The sequence below is a fragment of the Oncorhynchus clarkii genome, chromosome 5 (genome assembly GCF_045791955.1).
Source record: "Oncorhynchus clarkii lewisi isolate Uvic-CL-2024 chromosome 5, UVic_Ocla_1.0, whole genome shotgun sequence".
NCBI lineage: Eukaryota > Metazoa > Chordata > Actinopteri > Salmoniformes > Salmonidae > Oncorhynchus > Oncorhynchus clarkii.
Window position 1 is genome coordinate 81,492,132 of NC_092151.1, and position 20,578 is coordinate 81,512,709.

The following is a 20,578-nucleotide window of genomic DNA, read 5'->3' on the forward strand; positions in this document are numbered from 1 at the left end:
CCTGTTCATCTTGCTCTCTGTTTCCCCGTCCCCATGCTTTATTATTTTTCCCTGATGCAGGCCGTGTCAATAAAAACACACTGCCATAAATCACCAAAGTCTGGACACTTAGATAACTCTCTCACCCAGGCCAGCTAGTCATTTGACACACACAAGGTCATCTGGGTCGTATTCATTAGGCACAAACAAGAAAAAAAATGGCCCGAATGCTTAGGAACTGTCTGTCCAACAAGAAAGTTGTCCAATAAGAAATGCTCGTTTTCATTTTCCATTATTGATTATGAGCCTGCTGAGCACTGGGCCTATGTTGCTGCTCTGCTCACAGCTCAGGGGAGAGGCGGGATAAGGCAGGTAACCAAGGTGCAGAAAGGACATACACAGCACAGAAGCCAGAAGTTTTATGAGACGGTCTACCTAGCTTCACCCTTCACACAGAGGGCTTCACAGTACAGTACATTAGCACCTGATGATTGATTGAGATGATGGACATAGCTCATGGTGAAATAATCTACATGGTGATTTTCAAAGGTTAACATATAGCCTAGGTGTGGACGTGTAAGGACTAATTGCTCATGTGAGTAATACTCTTTACTCTGTGATATGTAGTGGCTGTGAGGCATTGGCCTGTGTCCAATATGGAACACAGCCAAATATCTTTCACAATGCTGTGTAGAAGAGAGGTGGTTAAATAATCATAGCACTCAGAACAATGGACAAACAGTCAAATTATTTCATTTATCATTTTCAGGGAAGAATTCTGTGAAACCTTGACTGCCTTCTTCTGCTCTGTAATCTATTCTGACCAATTGAATCTGACCTGTTTTCCTCTCCCTCCATCTCTCTCTAGGGGATCCCTACATATCTCATTACCTGTATCATGGCCCTGAGAAATACCTCTGGAACTAAAGCAGTCCCCAGACTAGTCAAGATCATAGGCAGCAAACAGGTCAAGTATTTCATCACAGAAGAGACAGACAAGTGAGTTGAATCAGGTCGATCAAAGATCAAGCTGTGTTCTAAGAATGGAATGGCATAAAATAGAATAGAATAACATACAATAGATTGGAATAGAATAGAAAAACATAGAATACTATACAACAGATTGAATACTTTACTTTTCATTCTTGTGAGAAACAGAAATCTAAAGTAAAGTAGCAGTAAAGTCTCAATGGTAATTCTGCATCAAAACACTACATCTTACACATGCTTATTACTGTGACTTAACTGGATCTCGATGCATGTCTCTTTAACTTTGCACAAGGGTGAATAAAGCAGCTATTCCTCTGGCCGTTGTGGATAATGTGATGAAGGAACCACCAGACAAACAGGACTCTATAGTGACCAGGTCACACAGACAAGCTGAGGCTGAGGGGGGGTGTGGGGTCAGCTTTTCAGGCTGAGCTCCACAAGGTAAACCCTGAACAGTAATATAGGGGTTATACTTATGTTATTAAGTTATGTTATTATTATTATTATTATGTATTATCATGTAGCTTAGAAAAATACACAATTGTACATTATTAAAAAAATGGTATCTACCCTCTTTTAAATGTTGAATAAAAAAATAAAATATATAACAATAATACATAGTGAAAAAAATGACATTGAATGAGTAGTATATTTCAAGATAGATAGACAAAGGTGACATAAACCCTATGGTTACGGGATTTCATTGATGTGTATAGTACATTGTGCACAGTGAGCTGTATCTTTCTAGTGGAGAGCTCAAAACACTGTGTTGGGTTCACTTTACAGGCCTCAAACAGGCTGTGTATGACAGCTCCCTCTGGTGACCGTTCCCTGTCCAACATCCATCAGAATAACCCAGCTGACATAAGAACTGAACTCAAAGTAGGAACAGCAGCAAAGGCATCTGAGGAGGAAAAGGTTAGTCCAAACTACGGCCTAACTGTGATCACTTGATTTCATTTTTATTTTACTCAAACAAAACCGTGGTCTGCACAGTGATCACCACTTTCATACATAAAACAGATGATACCCACGCTTCATGAAGTTGTATGGCATTGTTTATTTCTACTGATTATCACGTCCTACTGGTGTGGAGCTCAACAAAGGCTTATTCTGATTCCCCACCATAGAAATAGAATCATTCTATATAAATATATTTCTATGTAGCTCACTAGTGGTTAGAGCGTTGGGCCAGTATCTGAAAGGTTGCTGGATCGAATCACCGAGCTGACAAGGTAAAACTCTTTGAGCAAGGCAGTTAACCCACTGTTCCACGGGCACCGAAGACGTGGATGTCGATTATGGCAGCCCCCCGCACCTCTCTGATTCAGAAGGGTTGGGTTAAATGTGGAAGACACATTTCAATTGAATGCATTCAATTGTATAACTTACTAAGTACCCTCCTTTCCCCACATCCACACAGAGAGATCTACCAGAGGAAGAACAGGAAGACTGTCTCTCATTGGCAATCAGTGAGCAGCTGGCTGACTGGCAGGCTTCTTCACCCCTGAGGACCATTCAGGAGGAAGTGGTTGCAATTGACTCTGCCCTCAAAGGGACCATCAGCCAATCACAGATCACTCAGGCGTTTCTGAGACACGAGGTTCCACTGAAATTACCAACATTCCGTCAGCTCCTCCTAACGTTCTGTGATGCTGACCATCCAGATCAGGTAGGGTTGAAATTAAACATCACAAAGGAGTTTATTTAGGGTCTTGTTTTTTTATAGGAAATACTTGTGGTTCACCACTTCAAGTATTACTGCAGCATGGCATTCAAAGTAGTGGCAAGCAGAAGGCCTACAGTAAAATAAGTTGACTGTTACAACATTTTATAGTTTATAGTTAATATTTCATTCACATCAGTGCAACTGTATGAGAGCCTGAGACTAGTATCTATTGTATGACATTGTTCTCATACTTAATATAATGTTTACATACCCTACATTACTCATCTCATATGTATATACTGTACTCTATACCATCGAATGCATCTTGCCATCTTTATGTAATACATGTATCACTAGCCACTTTAAACAATGGCACTTTTATGTTTACATACCCTACATTACTCATCTCATATGTATATACTGAACTCATCCCATCTACTGCATCTTGCCTATGCCGTTCTGTACCATCACTCATTCATATATCTTTATGTACATATTCTTTATCCCTTTACACTTGTGTGTATAAGGTAGTAGTTTTGGAATTGTTAGGTTAGATTACTCGTTGGTTACTACTGCCTTGTCGGAACTAGAAGCACAAGCATTTCGCTACACTCGCATTAACATCTGCTAACCATGTGTATGTGACAAATAACAATTGATTTGATTTGATATTTTAGGTGCATTACAAAGACCTTCTACAATTCCTCAGTGGTATTGTGTTACCCAAAGAGCTACAAGATGACATTAATTTTCTCTATTCTCTTCCATTCTCTTCTTTCTCAGCCCTTGCATCTCTATAGTTCTCTTCTGTAAATCTTGCTGAAAGTCCTCGTTGATATTTTGACAGGCAGAGTTTGGGCATGTGTCACACACATCAGAAGTCCCCAAGGGTTGCACTGAGCCCCCGCCAGCTTCTGTGGATCCCATGGAAACAGAAAGATGGCTCCAAAGGTTCCAGAGAATGGAGAGAGCCATGCACATATGTGACAGCCAGAACACCGGTACGGTTTTAAAAGTTGATAGGTCAAAATAATTCATAAGGGGCTGTTTTACCTGAAATATAGGGAACTATCGTAACATAACTTGCTTGTACTAAATTCAAAACATTTTTTTTAACCACTGATATAATTCTGATGATAAATATAGAATTTCTTACTAAATGAATTGGGGATATTATTTAATGTACAGTAAACATTCATTTCAGAGAGACATCATCACTAATGAGCTACATTACAAGTATATGACAGAATTGGGAATCTGTCTGCCATTTCAAGTTACATAGACCAGGACAAAGCCAGACGTCTGATTCAGAACTACAACCACATCTTCAACCTGAACCTGAGTCCCCTGAGGATCAGTGAGGTCACCTACTGTCATGGAGGGAGAAGACAGGGCAAAGTCCACCTGGACACAGCCCTACAGTACCTAAAGGAAATGTGATGAAGGTGTTTGGTGAGGACTTGTAATACTGTATGTGTGGGGTGTGGTGTGTGTTGAAGACTAGGTTTTTGTCTAAGTAAATATTGGCATTATCTTTGTAGTAGCTACTATGTAATGTGAGTCTTGTTTAGAAAGCTAAATTTGGGCAGAAAATAAAACATTTTTCTCTATACACTTTCACTCGATTACTTCCAGTTCATTACTGTATTAATAATTTGGTGCTCTAGCTGTGAATCACATTGGACTAGTCAATCCATCCAGTGCAAGGGCTTGAAAATAACTGAAGCCTCAACCCAATGCCCATCGGTACCAGATCAGTCCCAGGCCCAGTTGCATATCGATCATTTAGACATGTAGTGGCCCTTTTGGGTACTTTGGATTATCACAGGTGTCTGTAATTATCCCTGACTTATCACATGTAAAATATTTCACAAATAAACATGTAATGATAATGCTGTGAAACATTATCTTAAATTTAAACCATTAACTTAGTTAATACCATTGGTGTTTAATATGAGGGTTTCAGCATGAAATGTATTTTATGTTTTTTTTTTACATTGTTTATATGTTTTGATGTCAATGTTTTGACGTCAAACTGGTGGCAGTTGTGAAAAAAGTAAATAGTTGGAAGACTTGCAGAGTTAATGGAAAATAATTCCATTGTTGATTAGATGCTTTTAAAAAAAAAATATTTAGGCTATTTTCTGTTGAACCATATGGTCTATCTACTAGAATCTCATGGACAATATGGACACAGATATAAAACATGTATACTTTTTATGAATACATTTTTTACAGTTATCCAAGTATAAATTACCAAAGTTACCACAGGTTGTCATATATTTTCTGTTAATTACCCAAATTACTGAAGATTCTGGTAACTTTGGTAAATTACCGGTAGCTTTGCAACCCTATATGAGACTTTCTACTAATACTAGCTGAAAGATAGTGGCTGTGGTCGTAATGAAGACTGGACAGGTGTAGAAACATTTATTCTGCAAGCAATGTTATCAAGTTGTGTAATACTTCGAATGTCTCTTTTTGCATCTCACCTGCATTTCCTCACCAAGGCCTCACAGTTCTTCATGTTGCCCATCAGATAGTTGTGGTAGCCACGGAACTTTATGCCGTTGTCTAGGAAACGCTGGACAATCTCATCCTGGTCATCAAGGTGTCCTTTGTCCACTCTGTGGAGCATCTCCAGGTGGTCCAACTCCCGTCTGCCCAAAGACTTTCTTCATTATTTATACAACAACACATTTAGACTTTCTTTGTGAACAGTGCAATCAATTGCAAATGACTGTGTTCCAGTTTCATGAAAATAAATAATAGTGCAACGACAGGCATTCCATAAGACTCCTATAGCCTACCTGCTCCTGTTCCAGCATCCTCAATGTCCCATATATATGAGTTCAGCCTTCCCGTCCACCCTACCCAACGCTCTCCGATGTGACCCATCATGGTCCTAACCAGGCGCATCCTGTTGGCCCAGGTACAGAGAGACTACGGCCAGGACAGCCATCCCAAGCAGGGTGGATATGATCAGTGAGCAGAGACAGACCCTCCTGCAACCCTGTCCACACCTAAATAGAAGAGGCTATTTCAGCCACTCATGGAGGACAAAGTTGATTTTAAAATAAATATTTGTTTTGAAAAACCAATTTGTTTCAGCGTGTAGCCTTCATCTGGGTTTTACAGACAGAAGTGGACTTTTGGGACATGCTGTAGAAAAAAAAGAGGCTTTTCGTCAACACCTCCTATGGCTCTCCCCCAGTCAAGCTCCACAGCAGGTCAGGGGCTACCAGGACAGTCAGTATAGCCAGGACTAACAGCCACAGCATCAGTCTCACCAGATTCAGCACACACCACTGGGCCCACTGAAGCATTGTATCTGGATAGAATAGGTCCTAAGGGTGGTCAATATAGTGGCATCAATACAATGATCCTATTGAATTATTCTGATTCTATGTGGAATTCACTGTGCATCAATGTCAGTATAATTTGGAGTGAAAACAGAGAAAATGAAGAAGAAAATGAAGGTGTTATGAATAGTGTCTTATCTTTTGTCCACTCGCCTTGCTATCTCGAAATAAAACTGCCTGATGTTTTTGTTGTTGTGCTCTAGAATCCAGAGGTAATTTAGAACATCGGGTGACTGGTTCATTCTACTCTTATGTGTTCGTACCTTCGATTTCAGGACTATCTAGCATTGGTCAGCGGCACTTCCAGTTACAAGATGGGAAAATAACAATTATGCAAACTAAACAATTTGTATGGATTAACGCAAAGACATTTAAAATCTAGGCTAGCCGACTGCTTGAAATCATACTATCTTTCGGGGAAGGTGTATTGCTGTTAAGAATGTTAATAAACCACTCCCATGAAGCAATGGACAACAAGGATGTATTTGATTGTTTCATTTCTGTGAAACCGAAAGTAAAATATCGACTTGAGGAGAGCAACTGAAAAACTGTTTGGTAAGCTTTATTCTACAACTACGTTAAGTATTCGTACCTGTTGTTTCTTGTTTTATATGTTGAAGAATGAGCCAGTGCTCGAGAGCCTATGGCTGTAAAGTTGTCTGCCTAGTGACGACAGGTAGCTCAGTAAACGCCTGAGTTTTGAACTTCATTGAACATAACTACATTATTGTACTACAGTAGCCGTAAATGCCTGAGGTTTGAACATCATTGAACATAACTACATTATTGTACTACAACAGATATTTATTGTTGAAGTATCCAGCAGCAAAGACAGATGATGGGGAAAGAGAACCAACATAGACCATTAACCATGAGCTATAGAGACGCCCTTCAAACACCATCTAACAAAGGTGAGCTTTCTTTTTTAAATGAGATAGGGTACTGTATTTTGTAAGACCAGTTTATGACAACCCAACCTTTTTGCTTTGGGGAGGGTTGTGTGTTTTTTATTGGGCACAGGGAAGGGTAGTGTGTTTTCCCCCGGTTTACATTCACTCTTTTGCAGATTTGACAAAAAATGTATTCCATCCTAGCCTCCACTATATCAAGGTGTTTTCGTATTTCCCTTATGCTCTATGGTCTCTATGGAAATCGTCCCTTTCTTAAATTAGGCATGGATGGAGACAGGGAATTGAACTTGTGGTTTTACTTAATTCTCCGTACTGGCTAATGATTATAACAGCGATTCTGATTCAACCATAAATTCATACATTGTGCCCCTGGCCTGTGGATGGAAGTTCAACATGTAGCTAAATGTAGCTAGCTGTCAACTAGCTGGTAGCCTAGGACAACAAAAACTAAAAGCATGTAGAGTCATAGACCGTTTGAGTAACATGAAAGAGAGGAGGATGGCATTGGCGATTCTCTTTTTCTACTTACACACACACATAAATTAGTACCATGGAGGATATTTTGCTGACGTTGATTGGCGTTGATTGGACTAAATAGTTTTTTGTATCTTGGTTGTCACTGTACTAGACTAAGCATAGGTGATTTGATGTTGAAATGGTGCTGGAATAGGGGAGTCAGCTTCTGTTTCCTCTACGACTTGCAGTAACTCTTCTGTGTTCTAAATCAATAGTTGTTTAGTAGTCTGAAAAGGTTGGAAATATTAACTTGATTGGCCATGTAAATGTATGTTACATGCGATATGCTTTGTAGACTCCACCACGTATTGTCTCGGCCTTAGGCCTACAGTGCATTCGGAAAGTATTCAAACCCCTTCCCTTTTCCACATTTTGTTACGTTACAGCCTTATTCTAAAATTGATTAAATAGTTTTTTTCCCTTGTCAATCTACCCCATAATGACAAAGCAAAAACAGGTTTTTAGAAATGTTTGCACATTAAAAAACAGAAATACCTTATTTACATACTGTAACTATTCAGACCCTTTGTTATAAGACTCAAACTTGAGCTCAGGTGCATCCTGTTTCCATTGATCATCCTTGAGATGTTTCTACAACTTGATTGGAGTCCACCTGTGGTAAATTCATTTGATTGGACATGATTTGGAAAGGCACACGCCTGTCTATATAGGGTCCCACAGTTGACAGTGCATGTCAGAGCAAAAACCAAGTCATGAGGTCGATGGATTTGTCTGTAGAGCTCCGAGACAGGATTGTGTCGAGTCACAGATCTGGGGAAGGGTACCAAAAAATGTCTGCAGCATTGAAGGTCCCCGAGAACACAGTGTTCACCGTCATTCTTAAATGGAAGAGGTTTGGAACCACCAAGACACTTCCTAGAGCTGGCTGCCTGGCTAAACTGAGCAAGCAGGGGAGAAGGTCCTTGGTCAGGGAGGTAACCAAGAACCTTATGGTCACTCTGACAGAGCTCCAGAGTTCCTCTGTGGAAATGGGAGAATCTTCCAGAAGGACAACCATCTCTGCAGAACTCCACCAATCAGGCCTTAATGGTAGAGTGGCCAGACGGAAGCCACTCCTCATTAAAAGGCACATGACAGCCCGCTTGGAGTTTGCCAAAAGGACTCTCAGACCATGAGTAACAAGTTTATCTGGTCGGATGAAACACAGATTGAACTCTTTGGCCTGAATGCCAAGTGTCACGTCTGGAGGAAACATGGCACCATCCCTATGATGAAGCATGGTGGCAGCATCATGCTGTGGGGATGTTTTCCAGCGGCATGGACTGGGAGACTAGTCAGGATCGAGGGAAAGATGAATGGAGCAAAGTATCAAAAGGTGCTTCAACAAAGTATTAAGTAAAGGGTCTGAATACTTATGTAAATGTCATATTTGTTTTTATTTGTAATAAATTAGCTACAATTTCTAAAAGCCTTTTTTTGCTTTGTCATTATGAGGTATTTTGTGTAGATTGATGAGGATTTTTTTTATTTGATCCATTTTAGAATAAGGCTGTAACTTAACAAAATGTGGAAAAAGTCAAGGGGTCTGAATTCTTTCCGAATGCACTGTATATATCGGTGGCAAGGCATATGAACTAACAGGTTATAGAGCAAACAACTCAATTTCACAACACATAGGTTGTAATATGGCTTTTTTTCACTCTGGTTTGCTTTCCCTGGTGATTTTACCTAAGCACCGCCATTGCAATTATCCTCCATAGAATTTATTTTCCAATTTACAGATTATGTGAATATTCTAAAATCTACATAAAACAATATACGCATTTTCCTACTGGAGATGTGTTTCCAACTAACTTATTGTGGATAAATGGCTGTGCGTGATGACTAGTGCACATAAAAATAACTTCTGCAGTTAAATTCTCATGTACCGAATGAAAAATACAAGTTAAATGGGTTCCATGGCATTATCAACATTACTGATGGTTTTGTCACAAAAACTGTTGCGTTTTATAGCAAATGTGCGCATTATTAACAGCAGCCAAGCATCGATCATCATGTCACCAGAATAAGACCCTCAATATTGATTGGACACTCACCACCTTGGATACTCACCACCCTGTGAAGTTCAGAATTTCTTTAATCTGCTAATCAACTGCATGCTTTCACGAGTCGTAGTGGGAGGACCACTTAACATTAACACGACTCCCAAGTTTACTTCGACATGGTCATTATATCAATATTTGTGCATAAAGGCGTTTCCACTGCCATTTCACACATAATTCATTTTACACACAAAAATATCCAACCATGTCGACCAAACAAATTGTCTGTCGGCATTTATAAAATTCTTCCAGCATTTGTCGTTTCATCAGCCCAGTTTTTTAAAATTAATGCGTCAGGTAATTAATCCTAATGAAATGTTTGTATGGAAACCTGGTAAGTGTCTGCAGCCGGCTCTTGTAGTGTAATGAGACAGACAGGGAGAGCGAGCTCGTCCATGGTGCTGGACGAACCCTCAACCTTGTGGCCGTTACATGCTGACCACACCGCTCACATTACGTGTGCGAGCTTTCTAATTCTGAGGGGAGAGATTCTGCAAGTGATTTACAGTACAAGGGGAGTCATGATTGGATCAGACCCCCCCCAGTACATTTTTAACTATCCCTAATTTGGTTATATTACAACAATGAGAGGATAGCACCTGAGTGAAACCTCATAAGATGATTATCTTTTCTTTTTCTTAAAAAGTAAGGACTTCTGCTAGACCAGCAGCCCCTACTACTGCCCAGAACAGTTACCTGACCAGACTGAAGAGCAGCCTCCATGACCTGATGAACCAGCACCCAGAGGGAGTACCCCTTTCCCGTATGAGTCAGGCCTGCTCTCTCCTCCTGCACCCGGAGGTACTTAAGCCCTATCCCTCCACCAGGTACCTCTTGGCCTCCCTCCCCGCTGTGGTGAGGCTTCAGGGGATCGGGGTACAGACCCTGGTGCTCCCAGCACTAAGCCATTGTGGAGGTGGGACGGATGCTGGTCGTGTTGATTGTCGCTAGCCTTCTCGACCTATGCCAAGCAGGGACCAGGCCGTCCGCAAAGAGACTGATTTCAAGATTCCAATCAAAGCCAAGACAACGGAAGAACCTCAAATGTACACAGCCCATAACGATATCAGGGAAAAGCATTAGGGAAGTCTACATACAAGACAATGGTACGTCTTACAAGACAATCAACACATTCTTACCATGAAAGCACACTCCTGTGAATTACAGATGTATGATTTTTTTACATTTTTAGACTGTGGCAATACAATTTATTCAATTATTTTATATTTATGATACATCATGGAAAACAAGATTTCACTTTAAAGTGTACATGTTTGAACATAGATACTTTGTGCCCAATTTTATTCATGTTTGACAGATTTTAGACAAGTAAACCTAGAACGCTACATAAACCAATCACTGTTTTGCAGCGTCAATTTGATTATATTTTTCTTAGCATGATAAGCGACATACTTTATCATATAATAACAGTTTTCTAAACATTTGAATAAAACATTCTGAAAAACATGGAAAGTGCTTTTTTTGCCTCAAACTGAACAGGCAAGGTCTATTCTATCATGTTAAGATCACATCCATTCAACAGCACTGTACAATAACACACCACCTCTTCAACACTCTAGTCATCTTACTTTCCCACACAACCTATAACATACAGTACAATAAAGTCAAAATAAACCAAAAACTTTGAATGACACTGAGGGGCAACGTTGTTACATTTAATGCCTGTTTGTCTGAGGCTGATGCCGTGCAGGTGTTGGTATGCATGCATACACACATTCATTCACACGTAAATAGTGCCATACATTCCCTCTCGGGAACTGTGGGGGGGATCTTGGAGGACTGGTGGCCTGGCGGTTGGGAACTTGGGCCGGTGGCTGATGAACCCGGCCCAGGAACCTCTGTTTTTGACCATGTGGGAGAACTGTCGACATGCCCTTGGGCAGGACGTTGACCCTGGTTGCTTCTGTGGGTCCCTCTGGATGGGAGTCTGTTAGATGACAATGTAATGTAAATGTTGAGCGGCTTCACTGCAGATAGATTGTATGTTTAATATTCAATCAAATAAAAATGTAAAAAGTGCTCACGGTGCTATACGGCTGTCTCCATACCGATTCACCTTTACCTCCTCTCCCTCTAGTCTACTTTGTTTTAACATGATTACTCCACCACAGGGCAAGCTGTAGCAGTTACCCAAGATGGTTATCTAACTCTGTCAACATCATTAGTCAAAGGGCAAGGAATATTGTCACTACCTCGCTCTCCAACCAAGGGGCTTTAATTAAGGAGCAAACTGAACTGAAGATAACATTCTGCAACTCTTGGAAGTTGATAGAAATGTCTATTGTTCAAACCAACACATTTCGGCTCATAGACACTGTTCTTCAAGAGTTGTTGAATTTCCTCTTTACTTCAACATCTCATTAGTTATAAAAATCCCTTGATAATTAAAGTCGTTCACACAGCACGTTTTGAGATGAGCTAAGTTTAATTCCATTATTCACCCTGCTGCCCTAGCATTTTCATTAGCTAGCATTTAGTTTAGTTTCACTTAGTTTCATCATATTATTCACTCATTAGTTTCATCATATTATTCACTCATTGGTAGACAATCTTGGCCTATGTGCTTACTATAAACTCAGGTTGGGTTTTGATACAGATGCTTGATACCTACGGCCCCTGGTCTCAGTGTTTGGAGTCAAGGCTGTGACAGAGCATGGTGAAGGGTTTGGGTTTGTGGATCAGGTTGAAGAATGCCCTCCGTGTCCTGAGGAGAAGGGTTGGGGGGCCAGGATAAACACAGGTGCTGCAGCAGGGATGTGAAGAACACAGACAGATCCACCTGGCCAGCGACTGCCCCAGACACACCCACGGGCCTTCAGAGGACAGGGAGCCAGTCAAATCAGGGTTGGGGTCCTTTTCAATTCAGTCAATTTAGGAAGTAAATTGAAATTCTAAAAATTACTCAATGCTACTCAGATAATTTTTTTTTAATAATTTCAGTTTACTTCTTGAAATGACCCCAACCCTGGGCAAGGCAAAATGCTGTAGAGATGAGGTACTAGGTAAAGAAAGGAGATGCACACACATAATATTGCTGCTCCCTAGTGCTTTTCAGTCCTGCAATATGATTACAAACAATGTTCCGGCTTCACAGAAGTCTTCCTCAGGTGGAACTAGGATGTGTGTTCCGAGGAGGAACTAACCACAAAAAACACTCAAAGATCACAGAGACACACAGTTTCAACACACAAACACATACAGTGCATTCAGAAAGTTATTCAGACCCCTTGACTTTTTCACATTAGTTTTATTCTAATATTGATAAATGTGTTTTTTTCCCCTCATCAACCTACACACAATACCGCATAGTGACAAAGCAAGAACAGGTTGTTAGAAAATTCTGCAAAAAAAACTGAAATATTACATTTGCATAAGTATTCAGACCCTTACTCAGTACATTGTTGAAGCACCGTTGGTAGTGATTACAATTTGGTTTCCTCAGACCAGAAAATCAGCCAAGCAGGCCTTTTTACTGAGTGGCTTCCGTCTGGCCCCTCTACCACAAAGGCCTGATCAGTGGAGTTCTGCAAAGATGGTTGTCATTCTGGAAGGTTCTCCCATCTCCAGAGAGGAACTCTGGAGCTCTGTCAGAGTGACCATCAGGTTCATGGTCACCTCCCTGACCAAGGCCCTTCTCCCTCGATTGCTCAATTTAGCCGGGCGGCCAGCTCTAGGAAGTGTCTTGGTGGATACAAACTTCTTCCATTTAAGAATGGCGGCGGCCACGGTGTTCTTGGGGACCTTCAATGCTGCAGACATTTTTTGGTTCCCTTCCCCAGATCTGTGACTCGACACAATCTTGTCTCTGAGCTCTACAGACAATTCCTTCGACCTCATGACTTGGTTTTTGCTCTGACATGCACTGTCAACTGTGGGACCTTATATAGACAGGTGTGTGCCTTTCCAAATCATGTCCAATCAATTGAATTTACCACAGGTGGACTCCATTCAAGTTGTAGAAACATCTCAATGATGATCATTGGAAACAGGATGTACTTGAGCTCAATTTCTAGTCTCATCGCAAAGGGTCTGAATACGTACGTAAATTACGTGTTTGATTTATAAGAAATTTGCAAACATTTCTAAATACGTGTTTTTCGCATTGTCATAATGGGGTATTGTGTGTAGATTGAGGGGGAAGAAAACTATGTAATCCATTTTAGAATAAGGCTGTAACGTAACAAAATGTGAAAAAAGTTGAGCGGTCTGAATAATTCCCGAAGTCACAATGTGTAATGCATTCAGAAAGTATTCAGATCCCTTTTCCACATGGTTACGTTACAGCCTTACTCTAAAATGTTTCAAATAAATAAATCCTCAGAAATCTACACAATATCCCATAATGACAAAGCAAAAACAGGTCTAGACATTTTTACTAATATATTAAAAATAATAGAAATACCTTATTTAAATAAGTATTTAAACCCTTTGCTATAAGACTCGAAATTGAGCTCAGATGCATCCTGGTTTCCATTGATCATTCTTGAGAATAAGGCTGTAATGTAACAAAATGTGGAAAAAGTCAAGGGGTCTGAATACTTTCCGAATGCACTGTACATACAGTTGAAGTCGGAAGTTTACATACACCTTATTGGCTGACCACACAACTCGGGTCGCGTGCGCTGCAAATTAAATTTAGAAATCTGTTATTCAATTATTGCACACACACTGCTTGCGAGCGTCAACGAGTGTCTGCATTGCCAAGGGCTAAAATAGAAGTCATTCATATTTCTGACGCAGATCGCGCAGCAAGTCCTGCCTCTCCAATCTCCTCATTGGTTTATAGAAGCAGGTACCCACGTGCCATCTCCTCATTGGTTATACCCACGTGGGTGATTGGAAGACGAACTGTTGCCGGTTGTTGTGGTAATACTATGAAAGTTTAGATGCCAATCACCATATAAGTTCAACGATGAAAAGGCCTGGAAGGAGGAGAGATGACTAGAAACGATTCGGTTGACCGTTTTATGTGTGGATTAATTGTCAGAGTAGAGGATTTAGCTGATTTCTTTTGATTTTCCCATGTCAAGCAGAGGCACTGAGTTTGAAGGTAGGCCTTGAAATACATCCACAGGTACACCTCCAATTCACTCGAATTATGTTAATTAGCCTATCAGAAGCTTCTTAATAAAGCCATGACGGAATTTTCTGGAATTTTCCAAGCTGTTTAAAGGCACAGTCAACTTAATGTATGTAAACTTCTGACCCACTGGAATTGTGATACAGTGAATTATAAGTGAAATAATCTGTCTGTAAACAATTGTTGGAAAAAATTACTTGTGTCATGCACAAAATAGATGTCCTAACCGACTTGCCAAAACTATAGTTTGGCAACAAGAAATTTGTGGAGTGGTTGAAAAACCTAAGTGTATGTAAACTTCCGACTTCAACTGTACTGTATGTACATACAACAATATTCTCTATATGGCCATATTGTTCTCTCCAAACAAAAAAATATCATTTGGGCCAATGAGAAGAGGGACTCACCCAGAGAAAAGGCCAAAAAGTTAGCAGGGTTAAAAGGTATCTGGGTACTTCCGGTGGTCTTTTCCCGTCAGGATCGCAGGCAAGTTGACAAAGTTGGTACTCTTTCACAGTAAGGTAGTAGGACACAGGTATCAAATAGCCTGAATTCAGCACTAACTATTGAAAGTAAGTAAAAGCCAACCCTACAATAATGAATTGTATAATACTATTGTTTACTGTAGTTTGTGTCCAGCTGTGTTTCTATGTGGTGCGCATATTTGTGAGCATTGAAAATAATTATTGTAGGACAGAAAACATCAATATTTGTAATGTAAGGCATCAGCTTATGGAAATCCACATTATCTTTTTTTTACAAATAAATCAAACTTCACCTTGGACAGGTGGAAGCCACTGAGCTGGCGGCATGGACCACCCCTAGCAGAACGCCGTTACACCGCCCCCCCCCCGGACCTCATGGACTGTGGCATAGACGTAGGGAAGGGATGCCCTGTTGTCCATTGAGGGGGTGCAGTCGAACCCCAACACATGAAAAATCTAATGACATCGTTCTGGGATTTTTAAATAAACACAGATAAGCAATAGGACAGCAGGACTGAGTCTGAAATGGCTGCCTATTTCCTACATTAATATCAGCACTTTTAATCTCTCACACACACACACACATACCTTGAATGTATGAGTGCTCCATCATGTTGATGAGGCCCCATCTGATGTGAAGATGGCGTCAGTCCCGGCCAGGAAGAGATCAGCCACCGACAACACCATGTTCTCCTCGAAGTACGCTGAGTCCGGACTCGAGTCCTGCTGCTCCAGAGATCAAGGAATAGTGACAGATATGACATCGTATTTATGACAACAGACAATTGAAACTTGAACAAAAATGTATAGTCTATGGTTGCCATGTTTGATAACAGCTAAATCAAACAGGATTAAAAATTTCCAAAAATACTATAGTTTATCTATAGTTTTTTTTATTTTTTATTCCAGACTGCAGCTTTAAGGATGACCTCCAGAGAGCCTTCTATTCACAGATTTATCACTTATAGGAAAAAAACAAGCATTATATAAAAGATGGTGTTTGGAGAGACCTATTTGTCACTTAGTTACTCTTCATCTTCTATGGGTCACTTACTCTCTCCATTAGGTAAGAGTCTATGAAGTATCAGAGGTTGTCCCTGTCCAGGGTCTTCCAGTGCTGCCTGGCCACCTCCAATATGAAGCCTTTCAGCTCTGACACATTCCTCTGGATGCTCTGGTGAGGCCCCGGGAAATGTTTCATAAACAGGAACAGATTAAAAGATTTAAAGAAATGTATCAAGCCAAATATTTTGAAAGAAACTACCTGAAAAAACATCAGTTAAATACGGTACACATGATGCTATAATCTTATTTTGAATCTCATTAGCTGTTAAACGTTCCTGTTACTAATATGGTCATTTTTCACCTATTGCCTCTACATATTTTTAGAGTAGTGATACATTACTAGAGTGGCCTATGTCATAAACCTTCATAACTCTACAAGGGCAGACATTTTGGTCAAAGATAAATTCCAAACAAGTCAAATTGCAACCATTCAAATGTTTTATTTATTTCTATGGGTACTCCGTACTCGTACCTGGCCGAGAGCAGATCCAGTCAGGAAGAGATTTTAATTGCGGATATCCAGGAGGCTGTGGAAACGGTGTTCTTGTACTCATAGCAGTCCGAACACCACTGAGCAGATGATGTTGGACACGGCCTTCACGATCACGTGTTGTGGGTTGAATGGATTCTCTTCATGATAAAACCACCACAGATCACAGTGAAAACTTTACACAGCTGGTCAGCGTCCTTCATCACACAACAGTAGATATAATATTCCACTGACAAGATTACAATAAGCCAATAGAAAATGTCTGTGGCACAATCAGGATTACTTTTCGGGGCAGTCCTGTCAAAAACGAATTACCTCCCTCCTTCTGTAGCACCTGTATATGGTAGTGGGCCTCCTCTGTGACCCGATGATCCAGAGATTTCTTGCCCAGACTGAAGGCCTTAAGAGTGAGAAAGGCGAACTTCCTGTTGACACCCAACTTTCCCCTGTAGACATCAAAATCCCTGAGTGGCAAAATAAATCGTATAGGGTATATCTAGCTGGCACCCTATTCACTATGTAGTGCACAACTTTTGACCAGGGTCGATTGGGCTATGGTCAAAGGTAGTGCACTTGTGATAGACTTTGTGACTTGTCAATGCTTTATATCCATCCTAGCACTTGAGTGCAAGAGACCCAATCAAAACCATCTGTTCCAGCACTGCAACAATCTTTGATTAATGAAAAGGAAAATGTGTGCTTTTTAGTTACACCTGGTGGCAAATATTGCAGAAATAATTCTGGTACTCTCTCAAATATGCTTTCTTTTAGCTCAGCAAAAGTGGGGTATACTGTCTCTTCAGTGCATGTTTGATTGAATTCCAGCCTCGTGAAATGCAGTCTCAGGCTACAGTCCAAACACTTAAGTGTTTAACCTCTGATGACGTATCATGACATCTGACTGGTATACACTTAAATGGACCACCCTTGGCCAGAAATTCATCACTCGTTCATCCCACAATGATTGTGTTTTCAGCCACCGGTAGCTTGTGGCTGCTTTATATGCACTAGTCAATTATGACTGCATGTTTACTTATATTAACTATCTAATTATTAATATACACCTACTGTATGATAGCTAGCAAATTAATTAGCTAACTAACATTAGCTTGCCTAGCTGGAACTTCTGAAGAAATAAGTTAATTCTACAATTTCCAAAAGGTAACAAAACAAAAACATATTTACTTTTTGCGAGTCGTTTTTGTGACGTCATGTGCATTAGTAGCATCATTTCTAAATGATTTGCATACATTTTTACTTACACTTGTAGGTTGACTTCTCAATTGATGTTAAGTTTTCGCAGATTTTCTTAGCGAATGTACAATTGTCGCAAAATTGAGAGGCTTACGCTGCAAACTTCCCTTGCTTGGCTAATCATTTGGACCGCCCTCCAAGATGACAATGAGGATTCCTCCAAGGGCATAAGGCGAGGTTAAGTGGACGAGGGTGTCTTTTAAATGATTGGACCACAGCCTCAGGTTACCACAGCAAGCCTGGGCTATTACCGTATTCTCTCTCCTTCCTCCCTAAAGTGTGCACTTGCTCACTTCCCTTCACTCACTGATTTGAAAGGAAACGACTGGTAGCCCATGCCTCTACCAATCCAATGCTTTTCGATTTGTGTGAAGTAGTAAACAAGTGTACACTTCAAGATAAAGGGGATAATATTGTGAAAGCAGAGGCTACAGGAAATGTAATGTGATTGACCAAATGGGAGTGCGTCCCAAATTGCACCCTATTCGGGTTCTGGTCAAAAGTAGTGCACTATATAGGGAAAGGGGTGTCATTTAGGACGCAGATGTGATCATGTCACTGACCTCCTCTGTAGATGATCCAGTCCAGAACAGGCATAGATGGCCTCCATGAAAACACGGCTCCATTCCGTACCAGAGTCACATTGGTGACATGGAGTGTTCAGCACTATAGACAGCTTCCAGCTGTTAAAGGAATACTCCACTCAAACATTTTGTTATCAATTAGTCCCAAAATGTTTTGCATGTCAGCAGTCGCGGAAAGGCGGCCAAAAGAGGAATTGGCTTTGGGGGTGGCAAGTGAAATATACCTGCTGAAGCGCATGCTACGGGTGGATGCTGCTATGGTGACCAGTGAGCTGAGATAAGGCGTGGCATTAACTAGCAAAGACTTATAGATTACCTGGAGCGACAAATATAAAGATAGGGCCAGCCAACAACAGCAGAGAGTTTACAGTCTAACCAGACACCTAGGTATTTGTAGTTGTCCAGATATACTAAGTCAGAACCGTCCAGAGTAGTGATAAATGGGTAGGCGGGCAGGTGCGGGCAGTGATCGGTTGAAGAGCATGCATTTAGTTTTACTTGCATTTATGAGCAGTTGGAGGCCACGGAAGGAGAGTTGTATGGCATTTAAGCTTGTCTGGAGGTTAGTTAACACAGTGTCCAAAGGGACAGATGTATACAGAATGGTGTTGTCTGCGTAGAGGAGGATCAGAGAATCACCAGCAGCAAGAGCGACATCATTGATGTATATAGAGAAAAGAGTCGGCCCGAGAATTGAACCCTGTGGCACCCCCATAGAGACTGCCAGAGGTCCGGACAACAGGCCCTCTGATCTGTAACTTCATTTGTTGACTTCTGTAACCGTAAAAGCCTTGGTTTCATGCATGTTAACATTAGAAGCCTCCTCCCTCGGTTTGTTTTATTCACTGCTTTAGCACAGTCTGCAAACCCGGATGTCCTAGCCGTGTCTGAATCCTGGCTTAGGAAGGCCACCAAAAACCCTGAAATTTCCATCCCCAACTATAACATTTTCCGACAAGATAGAACTGCCAAAGGATGCGGTGTTGCAATCTACTGCAGAGATAGTAAGACAGAACTCTGCAGGCTATTCATGTCTGTGCCCAAACAATTTGAATTTTAAAAAAGTAGAAGCTCACCTTTCCGGAAACAAGTCTCTCACCATTGCCACTTGCTATAGACCACCTTCTGCCCCCAGCTGTGCCCTGGACACCATATGTGAATTGATTGCCCCCCATCTATCTTCAGAGCTTGTGCTGTTAGGTGACCTAAACTGGGACATGCTTAACACCCCGGTCATCCTACAATCTAAGCTTGATGTCCTCAATCTCGAACAAATGATCAATGAATCCACCAGATACAACTCCAAATCCGTAAACACAGGCACCCTCATAGATATCATCCTAACCAACCTGCCCTCCAAATAACCCTCTGCTGTCTTCAACCAGAAGCTCAGTGATCACTGCCTCATTGCCTGCGTCTGAAATGGGTCTGCAGTCAAACGCTCCCTAAAACACTTCAGCGAGCAGGCCTTTCTAATCGACCTGGCCCGGGTATCCTGGAAGGATATTGACCTCATCCTGTTAGTAGAGAATTCCTGGTTATTCTTTAAAAAGTGCTTTCCTCGCCATCTTAAATAAGCTTGCCCCATTCAAAAAAATGTAGAACCAGGAACAGATATAGCCCTTGGTTCACTCCAGACCTGACTGCCCTTGACCAGAACAAAAACATCCTGTGGCGTACTGCACTAGCATTGAATAGCCCCCGCGACATGCAACTTTTCAGGGAAGTTAGAACCAATATACACAGGCAGTTTGAAAAAGCTAGCCTTTGCTTTCCTAACAGAAATTTGCATCCTGTAGCACAAACTCCAAAATGTTCTGGGACACTAAGGTCGATGGAGAATAAGAGCACCTCCTTCCAGCTGCCCACTGCAGTGAGGCAAGGAAACACTTTCACCACCGATAAATCCACTATAATTGAGCATTTCAATAAGCATTTTTCTACGGCCGGCCATGCTTTCCACCTGGCTACCCCTACCAACAGCTCAGCATCCCCTGCAGCAAATTTCACCTCTATGGCTTATTTATTGCCTTACCTCCCTAATCTTCTACATTTGCACACACTGTTCATAGATTTTTATATTGTGTTGTTGACTAAGTTTGTTTATGT

The 20,578-nt window shown here is 41.0% G+C and overlaps 2 long non-coding RNA genes and 1 pseudogene across 2 annotated transcripts; 2 read left to right on the forward strand and 1 right to left on the reverse strand.

Annotated features, from left to right (window-relative positions):
* Positions 1 to 547: 547 nt before the first annotated feature.
* LOC139410247 (uncharacterized) lies at positions 548 to 1,800 on the forward strand. The gene is made up of 4 exons (XR_011634462.1): positions 548 to 574; positions 848 to 978; positions 1,262 to 1,410; positions 1,756 to 1,800. It is a non-coding gene; the product is annotated as an uncharacterized lncRNA (long non-coding RNA).
* A 4,661-nt stretch (positions 1,801 to 6,461) lies between these two features.
* LOC139410248 (uncharacterized) lies at positions 6,462 to 11,528 on the forward strand. Its single transcript, XR_011634463.1, has 3 exons — positions 6,462 to 6,555; positions 6,801 to 6,911; positions 10,137 to 11,528. It is a non-coding gene; the product is annotated as an uncharacterized lncRNA (long non-coding RNA).
* Positions 11,529 to 12,133: 605 nt separating this feature from the next.
* Positions 12,134 to 18,539, reverse strand: LOC139409772 (cytochrome P450 2J1-like; annotated as a pseudogene).
* Positions 18,540 to 20,578: the final 2,039 nt, after the last annotated feature.